The following is a 24676-nucleotide window of genomic DNA, read 5'->3' as shown; positions in this document are numbered from 1 at the left end:
ATAAGTTTACAACTGCTGTCAAAACAAGATACAAGTGCTCAACTATTCCAGCATCCACACACGTGATTTAGTAGACAAATATTCTTTCTGACGTGATGTAATCACAAGTCAAATGGATATTTTCCACCAAATTTATCCCATTTGTGGTTGTTTAAGATTCATTTGAACTCACCATTATTGTAATTAGTGTTTCCTTTAGTTAGGCATTTGTCCTTGTGACCTTCATTGACCTAACTCTCCTCTTTTAGCAATTGCAACAGTGCTTATTAAGACCACTTGTTTATTGCTAGAGGAAGTCGAAAAAACTATCATGTGATCTATTGATTGCTTGTATGTCATGCATATAATTTTATATGCATAAAATCTTATAAATATTTTATGAACATGAAATGATAAAAGAACAATAAAAATATAAAGCACAAAAAAGTGATGCTCTATGCAAATGGCACTGTTTTGAACAAGACTGCTGTAATGCTTTAGTTAGTTTCTTTTTTTAGTTTCTTTAGACATCAACACTTTGGATACAAATCTCAACGATGGTGACAGTAAATGGTAAGAAAGTTGCACAATTTTGTCATGTCACAATGCATGATGGGAGTTATGAATGAGTTTTCTACAATCCTGGTACCCAGCATGCATTGCAGCATGAAGCTTTGTTGTTGAATGTCACCATTGTTGCGTTTCATAGGCGGATTAAAGTGTCTGTAAAGACTACGGAGAATTTACTGTAAATCTACAGTATTTTAAAGGAATTAAAGGAAATGTCTATAAACATAATGGAAATAGTACTGGTAATCTATTTTACTGATTTTTTTACAGTGTAGCATTTAAATTAGACAGTTCTGAGCTGTAAAATAGATGGTACTGAACCGTCATTTGTACAACATAAACCTTTACAATAAATAGTTTTGAGCTGTAAAAAATGGTAATGAACCATAAGTATTACAATGTTAACCCTTGAATTTGACAGATATAAACTGTTTTAGCAACATAAACATGTTAAATAGACAGTTATAAACTGTAAAAAAAACATTTAAAATTTGTAAAATATACAGTACAATGGGTGCAATCCCGTAAAACCAATAACATTGCTACCGTATTTTTGACGGTAAAGATCTGGCAACCACAGCTGCCGGTTTTCTACCATAAAATGTACGGTTTATTTTTAACAGTGTACATCTGAAGAAATTATATAAGAGAGAGTTTCAGTCCTTGATGCTGATTGGTTTATTTACAGCTATGACATCATCACTGAGCTACTTTCACTGTGCAGCACTTATAGATGATCATTAATATTGTAGCAGTTATAGTTTATATGTCAAACACTTCAGTATATCTCACAATGAAAGAAACATTTGTGTCATTATTATTTTTATTTTATAGCAATTTGTTTTATTAAAAGATTTCATACATTTGTCTCTGTGACAGTCTGTAAGTCACGGGTTAAAGGTCATTGCTCTCTTCAGTTGTGATGATATTTATAATGTAGCACAGCCTCTCATACCTGCATTGAGGTGATCTATCTGATAGATTTACTGTATTGATTTTAACATCACGAGTCTTTGTAATGAAGATGAAGAGTAAAGATATGTTCTGAAGTTTCTGAGGTTTGTCTTTCTTCAGATTCAATGGACAGAAACAATGAAACAACTGACAGAAACAACGAAGAAATGGACAAAGCCACTGAAGCAGTAGTGTACAGTTCAGTGTTTGTCCCTCTGTTGGTGTTTCTGCCTCAGTTTCTCATTATAGGAGCTGTATGGATCTGGTAAGTAAAAATATCAAGTAAAACTCAAAACTGCATAACATACAGTGAATATTCTGATATGAATTCAGATTGTAAGAGTGTGAATTTTGACCCTACAGGTTTTTCATCAGAATGAATAAATTGAACTCATCTGGAAACAAAACTGATGACAAAGAAATAGAGGTGAGAAAATCTGTATATCTGTATGTTAAATAAACTAATGGTCAGATTTTATAACATTATCTCTTTCTGTGTGTTTCTCATTGTTAGATGTTGCAGGTCTGTGAGTAGATCAGCTGTCTGTCCATCAGAACTACTGGAGTGATGTCACAACTCTCTTTATGACATCATCACCTAGCAACAGTCAAAACTTCACATTATGTACTCTGGTGACATCAAAGATTTATTTGACATCTTAACAAAGTGTTGTGAAACATCCCTTTTAATGACAAGCTCAGTGTAAATAATATAATGCTCAAATACATGTTTTTTTTTTGTTATGTTAGGATTTTTTACAGGGCTGTCTCTTAAACTTGCAGTTATGAAAGCATTTGTTCAGTTTACATTTTACATTTAAAAATTTTAAGCTTATAAAGATGTTTATCTGTGTGTGTGTTATTGTTATTTTTAGGCTGGGTTTTATATAAATAATTTACATGACATTTCAGTATTTAAAAATAGTATTAAAAGTCCTTTATATTAGTGAACCTTAATTTTGTTCTGAATTTGTTTTATTTTTATTTTGTCTATGTAATAGTGTGTATTTTTCATCCAAGTCTCCCTCAAAAGGAAAAGGGGACTTCTTAGTTTAATAAAGATTTATTAAAATAAAAATACACATAAAATTCTAATTGATCAGTAACTGTTTTAAAGGGACAATTCACCCAAAGATGAAACTCTGTCATTTCCTTATTTGACACTGACAGTATTCAATGACTTTCATATTTGTTGTTTCTACTATGTGAAATATCTTCATTTTGTGTTCAACAGAATAAATGCAGGAAATTCATGTAAGTAGTCTAGTGATTGTCTTCATTTCCCTATCAACATATACAAGTAAAACATAGTAAAAAAGGTGGACGTCCGTGACATCACCCATAGGAGCATTTTTGAAGCCAATAGTAGGCTGTGCCTGCCGTCACTTGCAGCGAAAATGGGTAAAGAGGCGGGACGTGGTTGAAGTTAAGCAGGCTGGTTGCTGAAACCACGCCCACCTAACTCAACTCTTGTGACGGCAGTGACTGTTCACCCGTCACTCAAGTGGCCACGCCCTTAATTATGCAGCACTTTAAGGTTTAATATAATTTAAACAGATGAGTTACAAAAAACTCACCCCCTCACAGTTGTCAGGGCAAAAACTATTTTTTAAAACATTTTTTTAAAAAAAAATTTTCTGCTCTAAAGATGGGCATTTTAACATTGTGGTTTATGGGAATTGCGTCCGGTTGATGAATTGCAGTTTAAATCACTTCTGTATTGGCTTCATCAGAGAGATTAGAAGGTTATCCCTTTTTTCTTACTATGGAAGTCAATCAATCAGTTGTGTGCTTAACATCATTTATCAAAATATTTTCTTTTGTGTTAATCAGAAAAAAATAATTTATACAGATTTAGAACAACATGCGGATGAGAAAATAATGACAGAATTTTCATTTTATTGTGAACTATCCCTTTAATATCTTACCCATTGCAAGAAAAAAATCCAGGTTAGTTCATTTTAGGACATATTTTTTACTTCTTAATACAACAAAATTTAATCCATAACACATTTAAAAACGGAAAATGCATATGCAGTGAACAGTACATTAAATCATTAATTTATTAAAAGGGAAAATTGGTCTCGTACACACTGCAAACTTTCGGGAGTAACAACCGCATTAAAATGCGGGAGTGAATCCCCTAAATGTTCGTTTCATGTCTGTACGGAACAAGACTCACTCCCGAAAATGTGATGATTGACACAGAAATAACCATAGCAACGTTCTGCCGTCTCGCGTGCTTATCACTGACAGCTTTGACCAAAATAATAACAGCATTGTGTTTTGCAATAAACCTCTGTTTTGGCGTTGTGTATTTTTACGCTTTTGTGAGGCTGCTTCACAGCGCGGAGTGTGCGGTCTTGCAGTGTTGAGAGGTCCACGTCTTTTTTGTACGAAAATACCATTTTGCCGCTTAACTGTTTATGGATTTTGGCTCATGAAGCGATCAAGTTTTTAGTGTTAATAAAGTGTGAGGGTGCCGGTCCAAATAATTTGATCTTTGAGGTAAAGTATTTAGATTTATTTCGGTTTATTATTGGATTTTTCTTGTTCGCTGTTTTTTTTTTAGTGCAAGATCTGGCAACACTAGTCAGCAAACGCTTGTGCCTCTGTCATTTTCTGAACCGCGCAGACAGAAGACTTTTTCCTCTTCTTAGCATTTATTTTCTCAGAAGAGAGACCTGTCCTTTTTATGATGAACGTTTAAACACTTGATTAGTTGTTCAGTTCGGTTATGTACACACTGTGCAGAGTTGTCAATACCTGCATTTTGCAGGAGTTAATTCGGTTGTAGAATGCGGTTGTGAGTCCGGTACTGAACTGTGTGTGTACAGAACAGGATTAAGCATTAAAAGGTGAAGTGACAACCGAATTAATATGCAGTGTGTACGGGACCATTAAAGGCGGAGTGCACAATGTTTGAAAGCCAATGTTGATATTTGAAATCACCTAAACAAACACGCCCCTACCCCAATAGAATCTGGACCTTCTTTTAAAAGACCCGCCCCACACATACACAACCCGGCAAGGATGTCAGTTAGTAGACACGCTCCTTACTGCTGATTGGCTATAAGTGTGTTTTGGTAGTCGGCCCGTCTCCTTTTCCAAAGCGTTTTTCAAACATTGTGCACTCCGCCTTTAAACCACCGAAGGCTGCACGCGCCAGGCGATGTTCTTAAAATGACTGCTTGAGGGCGCTTAGGTTGCTATTATACAAACCTCCACGGTTCTTTATTATAAATATCAGATTTTGCAGATAATTTTTTTAATCAAATGTCTATTCATATTGTATGGAAGGTATTTTTGGACTTTTTAAAATTAATTAATTAAATGATAAAATAAAAATAAAATCGCAAAATATGTCCCAAATTTGAAAATTAAATGATAAAATAAAAATTAAAACATTATATTAAATGATTTCATTTTTAATGTGATAAAGCATTGGCCAAATTGAAAAATAAAATTAAATTGATGATTTGAGATTTCATTTTCCATATAATCTTGAGGCACGACTGACACAAAATAAAAAGTAAAGTAGCACTGGGTGTAAAAAAAACTCTTTAGTTAACTGAATAAAAAATTAAAACTAATAAAATAACAACTCTGGCTGTAACGGAGAATTAAACATTTGTAAGAGCATTGGTGACCTGTAACTTCAGATTAAGACAAGTGCACTCATTTTATATGTAGCTTAGGATAGCAGGTAGAGTATTTATTTATAAGTTTCTATTATTTAATTCACATTTTAGTTTTGTAACATATTTATAGCCCTTCTTGCTTTGTGGAAGCTGAACCAGCAGAGGTCACTCTATCCCCTTCTGTTTGAAGGGTGTGCAGAACTTCACCTGCCTTCCAGCTCGTCTTTCTATGACACTATAGCTGCTAAAAACTTTCAGCATCCACCATCTACTGTTACCTCTTCTGTGTCAAAACAAAACTCTTCCAAAACAAATTTATAAAGTTGTATACTTTTTATTTCCTTTGCATTTTTCTCCTGTGTAATATACCTATTATGTTGGTAAAGTAGATGAAATATTTAAATGCAGCTTGTAGTTCTCATTAGTTATGTAGACCTGTGTGTGAAACCTAGTCTTACTCAAAAATGATCTCTAGCTCTGGGACTTTCAGATCTTTAAAGTTAAAGTTAGAAAGTTAAATCATTTAGTTTTTCTTCCTGGTACTCGCAAATCAAATCTATTACTTCAAGTGCATGAGCATTTGAATGACAGATGACACGTATGGAGAAGCTGAGTTCCATTACATAAAATTACCAGGTACACAGTGATGATGCAGTTGCTGTGAAATTTATATTTTATTCTATTACATTGACTACGCCAAAAGATAAGATATTATATACACAAATTAGATTCACTGTTTAGAGTTACGCGAAGTGTAGCATTTAGGACATCTGCTGTTACCCGCTGTGTAAATGCAACAAGAACAGCATATTTACACATTCAATGACATTTAAACTATTGCAAAAGTTTTTATTACAGGAAATATGTAATATGGCATTGAAGTAAGTGATTGCGTGAGTACCGCATGCATGAGAGAATTAGCATAAAGTTATATTATGTTGTGTGTGTGATATAAATGTAGCCTATATAGTTATAATGTGAACGTGCCTAAGACTTTTCTCAGTAAGAACTGAGAAACAAAATAGAAAAATGTAGCCAATTCCTAGTTTTCTTTTTTCATTTTATAAATGGAAACGATAAATGAAAATACAACTGGTTGATCGTTTTCCGTTTTTGTTTTTAAAACGGATATGGAATGGATGGGAGATACCCAGGGGCACGTTCAAGCTCACACAGGTGCGCAACATTTTGCTAAGGTTTCCGGGTTGAACCACATGTTTCCTGGAAACGGTGTGCAACAGGTTTTAGATGCGTTTTCTCTTGTTTGGTGTGTGTCAGAAATGTCGGCCCAATCAGCGGCAAGATGTATAAAATCACGCGGTAGTAAAGAGACAGCTCGCTCAATGGGTTCAAGTTGGAATGTTGTCTTTCATTCTGGACGGTAAGGTCAGTGACTGTAACATTGAGGGTATTTTACAGTATTAAACACACATTTATAATGATTTCATCAGGCTTCAGAAACATTTTAAAAAGAACAGAAAGAATGGCCTCTCAGCTACCGTAGTTGCAACTCTTGCGTCATCACAACAGGGCGTTCAACGCATCACCGTTTCAGTTTAATAAACGTTGTGCAACGTTTTGTCGGGGCAGATTTTCCCCTGACCCTGCAGGCACCATCTCGTGATCATCCACCATCTAGACTTTTGTTAAGAGTTACTAAGGTAAAATTAAAACAGCTTTTATAATGTTTAGTTTTACAATTAAGCTGAAGTTGACAATTAAAATTTTCCTAAAAGTTTATCTAACTGACCATTTACTGATAACTTTTCTGGGGAGGTTGCAAGCTAGTTCTAGATATTTTTTTTCACAACGGCTATGTTTACATGCACAAAATTTGTCAATCCGACTAAATTTAATAGGATTGAAATCGTTATAAATGCGTTTTGATTATGCCTGCACTTCATGGTATACAACCATTCCTAAAATTTTCAAACAAAAGTTGCAGACATCACAAAACAAATAAGTGAGGCTTATTTTAAAACTACACCCGCACACACACCTCAACCCAGCTCATTTTAGTAGCCTTAAGTGGCTTAAACTAGAAGAAAGAGTAACATATATAAAAATGTGTATGGTACATAGAATAGTTAAAAATCAAATACCTACATATATTTGTAACTATTTTTCTAAGGTTAATGCTGTACACAGCTATTCAACAAGGGGTAGTACCACTGATTTGTTTTATGCAGATTTAAAAGTTGTAAGGGCAAGTGATCTTTTATGTATTCAGCAGCAGTCATATGGAATGTGTTACCAGCAGCCTTAAAGTTAACAGACAATACTAATCATTTTAAGTCAACCCTAAAGCACTGGCTGAGTAGTAGACAGTAGTCATTTTATGTATTTATTTATTTATTCATTCTTTGTACAATATATATTATGTCAATAAAGATCACTCACTCACGACGATACAGTTTGCATGCACCCTAAACATTGCAATCTGATTTAAATACTGTTTACATGTACATTATATAGAATACGAACCGAAAGTCTGCGCAAGCAAAGCCAGGGTTGCCAGACTCACGTTTCAAAACCATCCGACTGGACGTTCAAAACTAGCCCAAAAGCATCACAATGAGACCAAATACCAACTTATCAACGAAATCATTTAATCTTCTACCCGCAGAAAAAAACAACTAGTGGAAACAGTTTAAACAGTATCCCAAATCTAAACTCGAAAAAAGCAGAGGACTTGGCAACACTACGCTCGCGACAGCATCTCTCGTTGGAGTTCACGCTTTACTCTGTATACAAGTCAAAACTGAGTTGGAGTTGTTCTTAAGAAGTTTTCCGATATAGGTAATGAAAACACACTTTTCAAAAGTCAGAACACTATTTTATTGCTTTAAGCAGCCTAATGTTTTAAAATTATAAACAAACGCTGCAGAATTTAGTACAGCGCGTGACTCCATTAATGCTGTTGTTGTTGCGTGTTTCTGTGACGAGATTCATAAATATAATACGTGAACTTGGAGCGCAAATGTTCTGCGCATGTGCACAACGTATTTTTGCATCCGATTGAAAAAAGTCACAGTCAAACTAACATTGTGTTTTTTATCAGCAATAAGAAAAGTTCTTCTTTAACGTTTTGTAGCTGGTATATGTGAGTTTCTACAAAGAGAAATCATGAACTTCAGACTCTCATCACTGATCCTGCTGTTACACATTCAAGGTATGAAACACTGTTTTGTTATTATACTGAAATACTTCAATTCGTTATATATTTGTTAAAAGTATGTCAGATTTTAAACTAGTTTAGTCTAATTTAATTTACATTGCTGTATTCCAAAGGCTGGATTCTCCGTTTGGATCAGTCTCTAAAATGTTTAAAGTGAGTTTGTGTATTTAAAACTGAACTGAGAGATTTGTATTTGAGAACAAAATTGATGAATCTGAGTTAATGTCCTTACAGGACTGTCTGAATCTCTCATCTCACTCTGTAATTTTAATGAAGTTAAATACAGATAAGCTAGAAATATTATTAACGTTACGGTTTCTTCTTCAGGGTTCCTAACATTGGATAAGTTTACTGTAACCTGTGATGAACAGAATATTTGTGCTGAGAGGGGAGGACTGGTGACAGTGAGGTGCGATTACTCAAACATCAACATCAAAACTGGGTTCTGGTTCAGTCAGAAACAAAGAACAAACTGGAGAAACAAAGATGAACCTGAAGATTTGACTTTAGATTCAGATTACTCAGGACGAGTGGATCAGTGGATCACTAAAGATTACTCGTATGTCATGATAACAGATCTGATAGAGAGAGACAGTGGAGAATATCAGCTCATGTTCATTATGAAGGATGGAGTTAAACATCTCAGCTCAGTCACAGTCAATCTAACAGTTTCAGGTACATTTACATTCTCATCAGTCCAGTTCAACTCTTTTCATTTCTCATCTAATGTAAGGTTTTCATTATTTAGTTTTACAGGTGAAGATGAATCCTGAATCTACAGGACAGCGAATAAAACTGAGCTGTGATTCCTCCTGCCCTTTAATATCTGAAAACAGATACCGCTGGTTCAAGAATGGACAATATTTAACAATTGGCAAAAGCATATTTGTGTCATCCAGAGGAAACACTGACAGTTATTTCTGCTCTGTGTCTTTTTCATCACCCTCTTCATCTTTGTGTGAGTCTGACATTTATAAAATATTTAAATTAAAATGGAAGAACAAACTTTGCAGTTTTCTTGTTGATTCATATACAGTATGAGTGTGTTTGTAATTGATTGTGAATGTTACAGCAGTATTTTGTGACTCTTTCAGGTCTTTCTAACAGTAGCTGTTGGGGTGTGACTTACACCTCTACAGAAGTTTGTGCTTTAGTGGGATCAACAGTAGATATTCACTCTTCATACTCACATCCCACTGGATATACAGTAGAGAAAACATACTGGGATTACTATCATTATCTTCGTGGGGAACTCAGTGATCTGCATGAGGATCATCAGTTTGCTGGTCGTGTGGAGTATCTGGGAAACACACTGAGAATCAAAGACGTCAACACGAGTGATTCTGGAGATTATCAGTTCAGGTTCATCACTAACACATCAGATGTAGTTTCTGGTTCTCCTGGAGTCACTCTTACTGTTACAGGTAACTGCTCATAATAAACTCTCTGTAGTGCAGCACTCATTATACTGAAGCATTATAGCTCGTGTAGGAGTCTGATATCAGCACGACTGTGATTAGAGGTTTAGTTAATTTTTTATCAATTAAGCTAAATCAAAAATATGAGGCCCAGCTTTGAAAATTAGTTTATGTGAACTCTGTTATATGAAATTTCAGATACACGAGTGATAAGCAGTCCAGACCCTGTGATAGATGGAGAAAAAGTGATATTAAGCTGTTCAACTGAATGCACTCTGGATAACAAACATACTTACATCTGGTATAAGAATGGACAACAGGTAACAGATGGATTGACATTATTAAACAAGCTGTACCTGGACTCAATCAACAGTGAGGAGCTACAAGAGTATTCCTGTACTGTAAGAGGTAACACAACATCTCATCATACATCTGACTTTACTGTTACACCGTAAAAAGTAAACAGTTGGATCAACTTAAAAATAACTTCAGTTGGTAACACCTAAAAAGATAAGTTGTTTCTTATTGTGAAATTTAAGTGAAATTTCAAGTTGAACAAAACTTGTTCAATCTACATTACTGAGCTGTGATTCCTCCTGCCCTTTGACATCTGAATATTAAAGGGAACAGATTGAGACACAGGGTATGACCTGAAGACAGGACCATGACAATGTATTAATCAACGCAACATGTCGCTTAAAGTTAAATATGTTTTACTGTGTAAACTTGACGTGAGAGCACTGCTGAGCTTAATATTGCAATAGTCATGATGAATATCCAGGTCCCCATTTTAATGATCAAAAAAAAATTAAATGATCTAATTAATGATTAATGATCTTGCCTAAAGCACACAGTCTAAAACGCGTGTCATTGTCGCGGTTAAATAAATGTTATAATAAAGATACGTGTGCTTGTGTTATGATTATTTAACATGTTCTTATGCACTGCGTCCTGTGAAGGACAACTCGCAGGTATCACACACCGGATGCATGTGCACATTAAATAGCGCAAGCTTAGTCAGACAGAGTTTACTTCAAAATGCTAAATTTCCAAAAGTCAGCCACACACTGCCTCTTTGGTTATATCTAACAATTGTGCAATTAAAAGGGAGCACAAACACATGGATGAGGAGAGAAGGTAAAAAAGCCCTGGCCACAGACGCAGCGAGATGCTACAAAATTACAGAAATTTTCAAGCGAGCAGGTCTGTCAAAATTACAAGTACAAGAACACATCTTGGTTAGTTATTGCCTAATAAGTCCAATAAGTCACTGGCGCAGTTTCTGCAGGTTTCAAAGTCAGGTGCCGGTGTGCCGTGTTGTTTTGTGCTCCATCATTACTGGGGAATAAAAGGAAACACAATCAAGGTGAAATTTGATTGTGGCAATGAACGGCATAACGCATCACTCAGAACTTTTGTGTTATTTTGAAAATATGCACACAGCTGTCATGATGGTTATTTGCTGAGTAGCGCTGTGATAACGGCTGCAGTGAGACTGAAATCTGAGAATCACAGAAAAGTCTAATTCTGAATGTTCTGCCTTTTCTGAATATAACTGAGTTTGTATCTTTTTTTTTAGATACAATAGACAAAACAAATGAAGCAGTGGACAGCTCAGTGTTTCTCTCTCTGTTGGTGTTTCTGCCTCAGTTTCTCATCATTGAAGCTCTGTGGATGTGGTAAGAAAAAATAACAACTAAAATTCAATTAAGCAATGCACTGCAGGGGGTGTCTTTCTTGCTTGGTGGTTTTGTCTTGTTTTCAGTAGAAATATCTAAAAATTCTTAAATCAAGATGTATTTTCTTAATGAGCAAAATGACCTAAGAAAATAATACTAGTTTTTAGACAAAAAAAAAATACAATTTAAGTGAATTTGTGCTTAAAACAAGCAAAATTATCTGCCAATGGGGTGAGAAAATTTTACTTGAATTAATTGTTTAAGAACAAAGAAATCTTATTTCACAATTTTTTTTCTCACTCCATTAGCAGTTAATTTTGCTTGTTTAAAGGACAATTTCACTTAAATTGTATATTATTTGTCTTAAAACTAGACTTATTTACTTAGGTCATTTTGCTCATCAAGATAAAGCATCTTAATTTAAGAATTTTTAGATATTTCTACTGAAAACAAGACAAAAATACTAAGTAAGAAAGTCATTTTTTGCAGTGTATCGCTCTCGGAGTCGTCTGATATAGCTCTATATCATCACGGCTGTGATTAGGCCAGAGGCACGAGGCCGTAGGCTTTTATACAACAGTTCGACGGCACACATTTGAAAAAAGAAAACTAGAAAACAACAATGGAGTTATTTTAAAAGCCTCTTTGTTTGGGAACTACTTTCTTCCGCCACGGATTTGAGGGCGGCCAGAATGACACTTTCGGCTGCTTTGAATCTCATAATGACTCAATGGACGGAGTAGCCATTTCTTTATATTACCGTTTCTTGGTCACAATGTCACGACAGGGTAGGGAAGTAGGACGCATAATTTAAGTTATGCAATGTTTAAACATTTATCAGAAGAAGTTTTAAATGTAATTCTTAAGCTGTTTAATAGGATATGGGATGAAGGGATAATTCCAAGTTCATGGAAGCAGGCAATAGTAATGCCGATCGTGAAGCCAGGGAAAGATCCAAGTTCACCTGGAAGTTACCGTCCTATTGCTTTGACATCAAATTTATGTAAATTGATGGAAAAGATGATAGTCAAACGTTTGTCATATGATTTAGAAAAGAAAGGGAAATATAGTATATATCAGTGTGGGTTCAGGAGGGGAAGATCTACAATGGATGCCTTAATTAAAGTAAGTAATGAAATAGAGAAAGCCATAAGTATGAAAGAAGTTATGACAGTAGTATATTTTGATTAGGGTTGGGTACCGTTCACATTTTTACCGGTACCGATACCGGTACCTGGAATTCGATACCGGTACCCAGCGGTACCTTTTTCGGTACTTTACTCTGACTTAAAGGTGCAGTGTGTAAATTTTAGCGGCATCTAGTGGTGAGGTTGCAAACTGCAACCAACGGCTTAGTCCATGTCTCACCCCTCACTTTTGAAACGCATAAAAAAGCTACGGTAGCCGCCACCGGACAAACATTTCATTGTTGGAGACAACTTAGTAAAAGAAATTGTCCTTTTAGGGCTTCTGTAGAAAACTGGCAGCACAAAATGGTGACTTCCATGCAAGGGGACCCTCAGAATATGTAGATAAAAAGGTCTCGTTTTAAGGTAATAGACACATAACGGTTCATTATGTAAGGTCTTTATACACCCCTGATTACATAGTTTTGTATATTATTTTGCATTTCTGTAAAAAAATTCCTTCTAAAAATTACTCACTGCACCTTTAAGTGACTTTCGGTGGACATAATAAGCCCAAACCTCTCATTTTCAACATTTTGTTATTTATTTCAAAATGTTTAATAATACACACAATCTTTACAAAAAAAAACCCTATAACATCCAGGGTATATGTCTTACATATAAATAAATAAATAAAACATATAAGTAAGACAAATGATCAATGAACATAAACGTCATAAAAGCAACACAAAAGTAAACTTTTATGTAGAAAACAATACAGAGCGAGTGTTCTCTACAGCAAGGGACACAGTGAGGATGTAGAAGAGGACTGGACACAGATACTTTTTTGCCAAGCTAGCCAGCATTGGCATTTGGTCCGCATGTGGTTTTGTGTTCGAACAGCCACACAGACCGCCTTCTCTCCGTCCATTTATCTAATCTGAGGTATTGAGCACAAAGTTTTACGTCATTTCTGACTTTTAGCGTGAACACACAGTCTTTGGGCTTTCATTGATAAAACTAAAAGCGGCTGATCTCCGCAGTTTCATTTTGCGAACGCATGAAAGTTGCGCGATCTTATTTCATTAATTGCGCTGAAAAATCTGAGAGAGCGCCAACATATTCATGTACAAAACACTGTGCAGCATGTTTACTTAAAACACAAGCAGCACCATTAGTTCGCGTCCATTTAAATAGTCAGCTCCAGCTCGCGTTAAAACGAAAGCAGAGGGACTTCCCCGCAGTCTCCACGAACCACCACTCAAAGTAATCAGGACAGAAGCGGTCGAAAGTGGACAAACGAGACGGACTGGTGTTGATAAATACCAGGTGTTTACAGAATTTGTCTCTCGTCCACTTGTGATCCGATCGACAAAAACGCATCTTAATAAGCCCTCTTGTGCTTTTAAATACACATTGTGTAAGTGCTTCCTCAGGTTGGATGTATTACTGCCTGCCTTGCACTTACTGTTACAAATATTGCAGGTAGCATTGTCTGCATCATCCTTTGTGAAATTTAACCACACGTTAGATCGCTTTTTGTTAGCCATTTAGCAAGTTGCAAAGGGGTGTCACCAAGTTCTCACACGGTCTCTCTCTCTCTCTCGCGCGACATGTTCTCTCAGGTACCGAAATTGAGCACCGATTGATTTTATGTGAATCGATACTGGGTAGTACCGACGCAATTCGGTCGGTGCCTATAAAAGTACCGAGTTCGGTGCCCATCCCTAATTTTGATATAGAAAAAGCTTATGATACAGTATGGAGAGAAGGTTTGTTAATTAAAGCAGCTAAAATGGGAATAAATGGGAAAGTATACAATTGGTTATTGCAATTTTTATTTGAAAGAACTTTTAGAGTTCAAGTGGGAGCAAGTCGGTCATCTAAATTTCATGCAGAAAATGGTATACCTCAAGGAAGTGTAATTAGTCCTTTGCTATTTAATGTTATGATTAATGATATTTTTGATAATGTAGGGATGGGTATAGGTTGTGCGTTATATGCAGATGATGGTGCAATATGGAAGAGGGGAAAGAATATATCACATGTGGTATCTAGTATTCAGAAGTCTATTAAAAAGGTTGAGGAATGGTCAATAAAATGGAGATTTAAAATGTCAATAAGTAAATCATGTTGTATGTTGTACACTAGGAAAAGGAAATTCTCAGAAAAATATGAGTTGAGACTATATGATAAAGAGTTAGTTCAGGTTAATACATTTAAGTATCTAGGAGTATGGTTGGAAAAAGCATATAGATGAAATTGAGAAAAAGTGTAGGAAGACTTTAAATGCAATGAGGGCAATAGCTAGTAAAGAGTGGGGAGCAGAGAGAGTAGCATTGCTGTCATTATATCAAGCTTTAATTAGATCAGTGCTAGATTATGGTTGCATGATTTATGGTGCGGCATCAAGGACGCTTTTAAATCGTCTGGACAAGATACAGTATAGGGCACTCAGAATTTGTTTAGGAGCTGTAAAATCAACTCCTATTAATGCTCTGTTGGTTGAAGCAAATGAAATACCTTTAGAATTGAGAAGAATTAAGTTATCTTTAATTTATTGGAAATACATTAAGAGTTTTGTGGGAAATCATATTGCTACGGATGTTTTAAGTAATTGCTGGGAATATGTTAATAATAAAGGGAAAGGATTTGGTTGGGGTATAAACTCTGTTGCAGATAAATTCCAGATTGTGGAGATTGAAAGTAATTTGTCACCAGTATTGGGTAAGATTCCGACCTGGATTTTTCCAGAGGTAGTAATAGATTTGGAAATGTTAGAAGAAGTAAGAGATTGGGAGGAAGCAGGAATGGTGGCAGTTAACGTTAGAAAGCATTTACATCAAAAACATTATGAAAGTCTTCAAATTTTTACTGATGGGTCAAAAGATCCTACCTCAGGAATAACAGGAATAGGGATATATATTCCAATGTTTAATGTTAAAATTTCAAGAAGACTAACTGATGATCTATCAGTATATTCTGCAGAGATGTGTGCTATCATCATAGGATTATCATGGGTGGATGAGATAGGTCCTGATAGAGTAGTGATGTGTTCTGATTCAGTATCTGCATTAAGTTCAATAGATTCACAGGAATCAGTTCGAGTAGATTTAGTAAATGAGATTTATATGCTTTTATATCAAGTGAGAAGGAAAGGAGGGATAGTTGGATTTTGTTGGGTTCCAGCACATAAAGGAGTTAAAGGAAATGAAGTTGCTGATAAGTTAGCAAAAAAGGCGTTGGAAAGAGATTCAATTGATGTGAATGTTCCACTAGGTAAAGGAGAAGTTAAGTCTATTATTAAGAAAAATATTAAAAGGAAATGGCAGGAAATATGGGATAATGACATGAAGGGTAGACATTTGTATAAAATTAGGAAATATGTAGAGACTAATAAAAACATAAGGGGAAGAAATAGGAAGGAAGAGGTTATGTTAACTAGATTAAGACTTGGTCATTCAGGATTAAATGATACATTAGCTTTAGTAGGAGTATATGAGAGTGGTTTATGTGAGTTTTGTAAGGAAAAAGAAACCGTAGAACATGTAATATGTCATTGTAGGAAATATATTCAGGAGAGAACATTAATGGAACAAATTAATGGAGTATCTTAATAATAATGGACAAAAGGATTTAGATTTGGGGTATATTTTAGGTGTGGAATTTAATAGAGATAGCTTAGGGTATAGGGTGCTAATGGAATTTATATATATGTAGCAGAGTAAGGAAGGTTATCTGCTCATTAGGTCACGTGATGTGTGAATCATTATATAAAGGCATGTATTTGGTTACCTGGCTATGCGTCATCCTTGTCACCGCCCTCTTGTGGGACCTCATTCATGTTTTCTCCAGGTATGTGCGTTAGCAGCGTGTAACCTTTCGGCAAACTTTGTGCGTTTGTTTACGTTACTTTGTTTAACACTACAGGATAATTTGACTACTGTTGTTGGCGTGGGCTGTCTGCTATCCCAGGTATGTGCGCTTTATTTGTTGGACTATGGGAACTGGTGTATTGAAACTTACATGCTGCACCATTTCAGCGTGTTTTGGCGTCCGGTTTGTGAACAGTGAACAACGTTCATTCTAGCGAAGACGCTTTCGTTTAGTGAGTTACGACCGCTAATCTTTGGTACGTATTATTTTTTTGTTTCTATTTTGCGCTGGTTTGTCAATTTCTAACCTTTTAAAATAATAATATCCTGTTATATGCTCGGCAGGTTGATCTGGTCTTCCGACCACTTTCTGGGGAATGAGAGGGTTATTTTCGAGGGTTTGACTGCGCTGCTGTTTTGCCTTTGAAACTGTATGGGTCACTTTTGAATCCGATTTTAGGCAACGGGCTTCACTCGGTATGCCGGTAATTGTGTCAGCGACTTTGTGTTTATTCACATGAACTTCTTGTGTCCATGGTTCACTGATAAGTCGCTTAGTTAATGTGGGTTTAGTGTTTTACTACATTTAGTTGTTTTTTTGTGTAATTGAGATTTTTTTGAATTATTTTGCTTGTTTTCTTATTTTGTATGTGGTTTAATACCACTCTTTCTTTCTTTGGTCCTGTTTGGGAGTCTGCTGTGTATTAGTCTGGGCCTGCCTAACTATTATAGTCTGATGTTACGGCCCAGTTTTCCTGTAAACCTTTAATGCCTGCCTGTGCATCAGTCTGGGCCTAACTATTATAGTCTGATGTTACGGCCCAGTTTTCCTGTAAACCTTTAATGTCTGCCTGTGCATCAGTCTGGGCCTAACTATTATAATCTGATGTTATTGCCCAGTTTTCATGTAAACCTTCAACGCCTGCTGGTGTATCTGTCTGGGCCTAACTATTATAAATTGAGGTTATTGCCCAGTTTCCTTGTAAATCTCTAATGCCTGCATGTGTATTAGTCTGGGCTTAACTATTATAAGTTGAGGTTATTGCCCAGTTTCCCTGTAAATCTCTAATGCCTGCATGTGTATTAGTCTGGGCTTAACTATTATAAGTTGAGGTTATTGCCCAGTTTTCCTGTAAATCTCTAATGCCTGCATATGTATTAGTCTGGGCCTAACTATTTTAAGTTGAGGTTATTGCCCAGTTTCCCTGTAAGCCTTTAACGCCTGCATGTGTATTGGTCTGGGCCTAACTATTATAAGTTGAGGTTATTGCCCAGTTTTCCTGTAAATCTCTAATGCCTGCATGTGTATTAGTGTGGGCCTAACTATTATAAGTTGAGGTTATTGCCCAGTCTTCCTGTAAATCTCTAAGGCCTGCACGTGTATCAGAGCTGGCTTGATGATTTGTAAGTACTACTTACTATAGGTGAGTTTACTGTCAGTTTGTGCCATCAAGTCCGCTGGTGGCGTTTGACTCACAGCATATGTAAAGGTACTGCCTCTTTTGAACGTGGGCTATTTAATTTTCTTTTTCATTTGTGTCAGTGTTTAGTAGTTTTCGTTGTTTTTTTGTTTTGTGATTTATATTTAATATTGGTTTATGTTGTGTAACTAATTGTGGGTTTGTTTTCTTTGTCTTTTGGTTTGTAGATTTGTTTTGTTTTTGACAATTGTGTGGGGTGGGTCATTCTTTTGGATGGGAGGAGATAATTTTGTATTTTTCTTTTTGAGTGACTTTTACACTGTGTGCTGTGCTGACCTTATACCGTTCACACGTGTGCCGTGTGTGTGCGTGGTGTTGGGGTGAATATTCTGTGTGTAACCGGGGTTGTTATCTCCTTTTGCTTGAGTTGAGACCCAGCAAATGTTAAGTGTTTTGTATGTGTTGTGCCGATTTTATAAGTGACTGAAGACCAATATTTGATACTTCTTTTTAGCTAATACAAAATAAAGGTGTATATTTTTCATTATTCTCGTGCCCTTGTCTCTTGCTCACTCTTAAGGTAACGAACCTGTGTCCTTTTTGGACTGTTCCCCCGGTATATTTGGGGGTGGCGTAGTCGAAAGCTGTGCCCTTTTTGGGCCTTGTTGGTATTTCATAATCTTCCAATAGAGAAATTATATTTCAACCTGACCGCTCTGCTACATATAGTATAGGATTAAATTATAGGATTTAAAATTGTTTAAGGGCAGTTTGATTTGACAGGGTTTTGTGTATGGGCTGGAGGAGCTGGAGACGCAGCGTCAGCTTATACCGGAATTCTGTTTTTTTTTTCATAATGCATAAGAAATGAGGAAATGGAAATACGAAACAGTAGGTGGCGGTATGTGCTTAGTTCACCAGTCCGCCAGAAAACAAAAGAAGAAGAAGAATGTATATGTATTATATTTAAATCTGCAGATTAGTAAAGATAGCGCCTGTTTGAATGTTTGCTTAGTAAGATTCGGTGCGTATGAGAACCAGAGCATGAGCGGACATCAGTGTTCACTCGCCCCGCTGACCACCTCCGTCTCTGGGCTACATCTCTGACAGGGATTCCCCGGCTCTGATGTTGTCCCTGGCTGTGTTTGATCATCAAAAATGAGATCAAATCAGCAGTATTTGGTGTCATGATGAAACTATTACTTGTTTTCTTATTCATATTTAGTATTTTTTTGTGTTGTTATTGTTTTGGTGCGAGGTAAAAGTTAATAAAACTATACTTATATAATGTTACTATTGCTTTCCCATTTAATCTCAACGCGATACGAGCACTCGCTTGTTATTAGACTTTGTTCTTGTCAGTACTATATAAAACAGTTTTTTTTATAAGTGTCAGAGAGATGTTTTTGCATCAGTGGTGATATCTCATAACATGTTTTAATAGTCACGTCACGATAAAATAAATGATCAATGTCCACATTTAAAAGCTGCGGTGCTTACCTGCGGTTCCACTGTGTTTTCGCATTCTGAGGAGAGAGATCGCTCCAGAAAAAAATATTGTTTACATTCCTCTTTCCAAGTGTTAATCGTCCACACGATGTGACAAGACATTACTCTTTATTGTAACATCCAAGAGCGCTGATCTTTGACGGAATAATCACTTCTGATTGGGATTCACACACTGATTCACGAGTGTCAATGAGACACACGGAGAGTGTTTAAAAACAGCGCGTGCCGTCTGTGTGTGTGCGTGCAGTTTTTCCAGTCAGAGATGAGCGTGTATCACTCATACTAAAATGACCAGCAGGTGGCGGATTGATACAAAATGGTGAAGCGGTTACTGTGCCGTAATCAGTAGAATATCGCACGCCTCTTAGCCAATCAGATTCGAGAACCAGAAAGAACTGTTGTATAGTGAATATTCTGATATGATATGAGATTTCAAGAGTATGAATCTTGATACCACGGCTTTTCATCAGCATGAATAAATTGAACTCATCTAAAAATAAAACTGATGACACAAACAAATAGAGGTGAGAAAATCTGTATATCTGTATGTTAAATAAACTAATGGTCAGATTTAATAACATTATCTCTTTCTGTATGTTTGTCATTGTTAGATGTTGCAGGTCTGTGAATAGATCAGCTGTCTGTCCATCAGAACTACTGGAGTGATGTCACAACTCTCTTTATGACATCATCACCTAGCAACAATAGCCGTTTCTCAATACCAAGTACGCCAAACTCGGACTTGTGTCCTTCGTAGTTCGAACTTGCAAGTTCAGACTCGGAAGAACGAACTCCTGACGCGAAATGCATTCTGGGAAACTTCGCTGTCATAAGTCCACACAAGTCTCCTCTGATGCATCCCCGATAAAATGGGCGGATCAAGAACACATCCCGGGATTTTATGTGAACTTGGACTTGACGCGAACTTTGAATTGGAACAGTACTTGGGCCGTGACTGATGACGTTTCACAAGTCCACAAGAACGCAAGTACAGACAAGAACGCATATTGAGAAACGGCTAGTCTCTCAGCAGTGACATCAGTGATGCAGTGATGCATATACAGTGACATATTAATGACAGCTCAGTGTAAATAATCTAATGCTGAAATAGATGAATTATTCATTGAAGTATTGAGTTTATCATTCAACAGTCTTGTGTCAGTGTCAGATCAACTGTAACATCACAATACATAAATCCTGTAAAAACTTTGCTATAGTGCATCTTTATGTAGATGATACTGTGATCTACTTTCATCTTCACTATAAGTCAGACTGTTATTGAACTCAATGCTGTTTTTAGTTAGGTTAGGATTTTATTACAGGGCTGTGCTTTAATCTTGTAGTTAGGAAAACATTTGTTCAGTTTATATTAAAATGTTTTGGACTATGGGGACATTATTTACATGCATGTTGATTTCACTGAATTTCACAGTTTAGACACTAACTGTGTATCATAGCTCATTATGTTTTATAATTCACTGTCATTGTTGTATATTTTATAATACAGTCTTTTGGTTTCATTAAGCTTGAGGAGACTGCAGCATCTTCTTTCACTTACAAATAGTTGCTATGATTTTGTCTCTTCTAGATGTCGACTCTTCAGTGTACTTTGGTTCACCCAATACAAAAACAACACTGCACCAAATATACAAGAGTCTCTCTGTGGTGTACAGATCAAAAGGATTTCCAAAGTGATTTCACCAAATAACACAAAACAAAGTCATGTTTAATTTAAAGGGGTCACATCAACTTGAAAATTCTGTCTACATTGTTGAACTTTCAGTTTATTAATGTTCCCAAAACTGTCACTGGGCCAGTACCCTGTCACTGGGTCAGTATGAACCTCGAGGTATTAATATGAACTCTTTATGTGCACACGTGTACTTTTTAAAAGGGTTCCGCGCCCGGGCCAGCTACAGATCATTTATAACATTTGTTTCTGACAGTGTATGGATTATATTATTACTGGGAAACATGAAGACATGATGCACTGCTGTAAATCTACCACATAAAGACTTCAAGTTTATCCCAGGAGAGGGTGACACACAACAGAGTCTAATGTACTACAACATACACAAAACAATGAGTCTATAAGAAGCTATAGGCTAATGCTGAGTACAATATTTGTGTGTTTCTCCTTTAAGAGCGTTCAGTCTGCCGCTGTGTCCCGCCCACTTCTGTGATTGACAGCCTACATGCTGCTGCTGCTACTACTGCAGCTTCACTACAGATACAGCTTCTCAAACTGTCTTTTAAGCACATTGTATATTTATTTATGTCAAACAATCTCGCAGGCACAACGTTAACCACTAAAGGAAGCATATAAATTAATCACATGTGAACACAGACATATTATTCTCAACTAGTCTGTACAAACACTGCAATAGCTTAATGTAAAGGCCAGTTCACACTGGTCAGACAACTACCAACTCCAACAGACACCAACAGACAAGCACATTCTAAAGTCTCATTTACTTTGATCCAACAACTGCCAACAGGGCTTTCACACTGGTCAGACAGAGTCCAACAGATGCGTCTGTTGGAGTCTGTCTGACCAGTGTGTAGTGGCCTTTAAACACTTCAGTTCATGTGCTTGATGGTTTAAAAGGCGATAAACCAAACTCTGGACTTACTGACCAAAGGCAATGAAGCTTTGCAACTGATAAGTATTCTAACTTTGCCATCTCATCGTGTTTAAAATGTTAGGTTTCTTCAGCCCATCTAAAGGTAATGAAGCTGTTGAGACTCACTTCTGAGTCTTCATCTATAACAGAAACAACATCACCAGCACCACAAGCACTGCTAACCCGACCAATGACCCTCTACAATACTGGCCAACATTTACCCATTACACATTTATGTTTTCAAGGTTCATCTGTCTATGTAAGGTTCCTCTGTCCTTGGGTCTTTTCCTTGCATCATTCCCTCACATCATAGGGAAGTGGAGTTAAGGCGCAAGGACAGGAAACAATGATACACAAATAAGAACTGAGACTGTGAAGAGCGAGCAGTAAATGAAAACCCAAATTGGATCTCTAGTGGATTGATAACAGAATGATTTCAGTGAATTGGGAATCAAATCCACTCATACATACTGAGTTTTTTGTGCCCTAAAGGGGAGCCTGTGAGAGATGAGCAGTGGATCAAGACTTGAAAACACCCCAACCTGTGCACGTCCCTTACATTTAACAAAGTTATTGTAAGAGATTTATAAATAATATTTTCTCTGTAATTTAAAGAAAAAATCAATTCAAAACTAACTTCATAAGCTGGCTATAACCTCTACTAAGATAAACATGAAGGTAAATGTAGTCACAATCTGTTGTTGAATCTTCTGCTATTCTAAAAAGTTTGATGTTTGTAAGTATGTGTTTTAAACTTACAGGTAAAAGGTAAAAGTGAAACAGCGTTATAATGTTTCGTTTGACAGGCTGAAGTCAACAATTATCATTTTCTGAAAGTTTAACTCACTGACATTTACTAAAAAACAAGAAATAGACACACTATTCTCGGAAGGGTGCTGGCAGGAACTGAGATTTTTCTTCACAATGACAGGAACTGAGATCAGCAGATCATTTAACAAGTGCTAAAACATACAGCTAAAAACCACTGATGCATGGACAGAGAACTGCACAACAACGTGTTTGTATGCATGTTTTTATTGTTTTATTATATGCAACTTGATAATAAAATATTTTAATTTTAATTATTGTTAGTTAATAACAGTGATGTGTTAGTGATTTTACTGTAAAGAGACAGATCTGAAAAATGAATTTAGTGTCACAGTCAAACTAAAATTGTGTTTTTATCAGCAATAAGAAAAGTTCTTGTTTAATGTTTTGTAGCTGGTATATGTGAGTTTCTACAAAGAGAAATCATGAACTTCAGACTCTCATCACTGATCCTGCTGTTACACATTCAAGGTATGAAACACAGTTTTGTTATTATACTGAAATACTTCAATTCATTATATATTTGTTAAAAGTGTGTCAGATTTTAAACTAGTTTAGTCTAATTTAATTCACATCGCTGTACTCCAAAGGCTGGATTCTCCATTTGGATCAGTCTCTAAAATGTTTAAAGTGAGTTTGTATATTTAAAACTGAACTTAGAGATTTATGTTTGAGAACAAAATTGATGAATTTGAGTTCATATCTGTCTGAATCGCTCATCTCACTCTGTAATTTTAATGAAGTTACATACAGATAAGCTACAAATATTATTAATATTACGGTTTCTTCTTCAAGGGTCCCTAACATTGGATAACTTTAATGTAACCTGTGATGAACTGAATATTTGTGCTGTGAGGGGAGAACCGGTGATGGTGAGGTGCCATTACTCAAACATCAACATCAAAACTGGGTTCTGGTTCAGTCAGAAACAGAGAACAAACTGGAGAAACAAAGATGAACCTGAAGATTTAACTTTAGATTCAGATTACTCAGGACGAGTGAATCAGAGGATCACTAAAGATAACTCAGGACTCACAATAAGAGATTCAAGAGAGAGAGACAGTGGAGAATATCAGCTCATGTTCATTATGAAGGATGGAGTTAAACATCTCAGCTCAGTCACAGTGTCACAGGCCGACTCATAGCCTGTGGCAAATAATGAGGGGACACAACTACAGGTATAGGCCACAAGGTATTTTCTTTATTATAAACAAAACTTATAAACTTAACACAAAAGAATGAAATGTGAAAATGTCATAATATAGGATGTATGTAAAGTGCATGGATGCATAAGTCTGTATGTGTAAACATGACTGAGTGAAAACTAAGTAAAAACTACAAAAGAACAAACAAACAGGATCATACCTGGAGGAGCAGAGAGAGAGAGAAAAATGGTTAGTGTGGCAGTTTAAATACACTGAGCCCAGGTGGCTCCAATTACCAACAACCCTCTGCTGCCTGCAGTAAGAACCACGCCTGCAAGACAGGGGAGGAGCCGTGACACCCCCCTCCTTAAAATGAGGGTCCCACCCTCAGCCCAAAAAAAAAAAAAAAAAAAAACAAGTCCCAGCTCCTAGTGGTTTCCCTGTGTCCCCCAACTGAGTGTCCACTCCTCCAACTCAGCAGCCTTGGCACCTAGGGAGCAATTCAAGAGAAAGGAAAAAGACAGCAAGCAGGGGTCAACAGAGGGAAGAGATACAAACTAGGTTAAAGGAGCTCGAGACAAGGCATCTGCAATGATATTATCCTTACCACTAATGTGTCTAATATCAAGGTTAAATGGTTGTAAGAACAAAGCCCACCGCATCAAGCGCTGGTTGGGATTTTGCAGGGACTTCAGAAAAATGAGTGGGTTATGATCAGTAAACACCGT

The 24676-nt window shown here is 36.3% G+C and overlaps 2 protein-coding genes across 2 annotated transcripts in view; both read left to right on the top strand.

Moving 5' to 3' along the window:
• Positions 1–24676, top strand: part of LOC141359291 (uncharacterized) — an 88627-nt gene that overhangs the window by 5731 nt on the left and 58220 nt on the right. The gene's annotated exons all lie outside the window — the stretch shown is intronic.
• Positions 6497–24676, top strand: part of LOC141359642 (uncharacterized) — a 252291-nt gene continuing 234111 nt past the window's right edge. Inside the window, exon 1 of the mRNA XM_073862402.1 lies at positions 6497–6805. The gene's annotated coding sequence lies outside the window, so the exon portion shown is untranslated. The remainder of the gene's footprint in view (positions 6806–24676) is intronic.

This window comes from Misgurnus anguillicaudatus, chromosome 23, assembly GCF_027580225.2.
Source record: "Misgurnus anguillicaudatus chromosome 23, ASM2758022v2, whole genome shotgun sequence".
NCBI lineage: Eukaryota > Metazoa > Chordata > Actinopteri > Cypriniformes > Cobitidae > Misgurnus > Misgurnus anguillicaudatus.
Note: the sequence above shows the minus strand (reverse complement) of the source record. Positions and strands in the feature narration are given on the sequence as shown.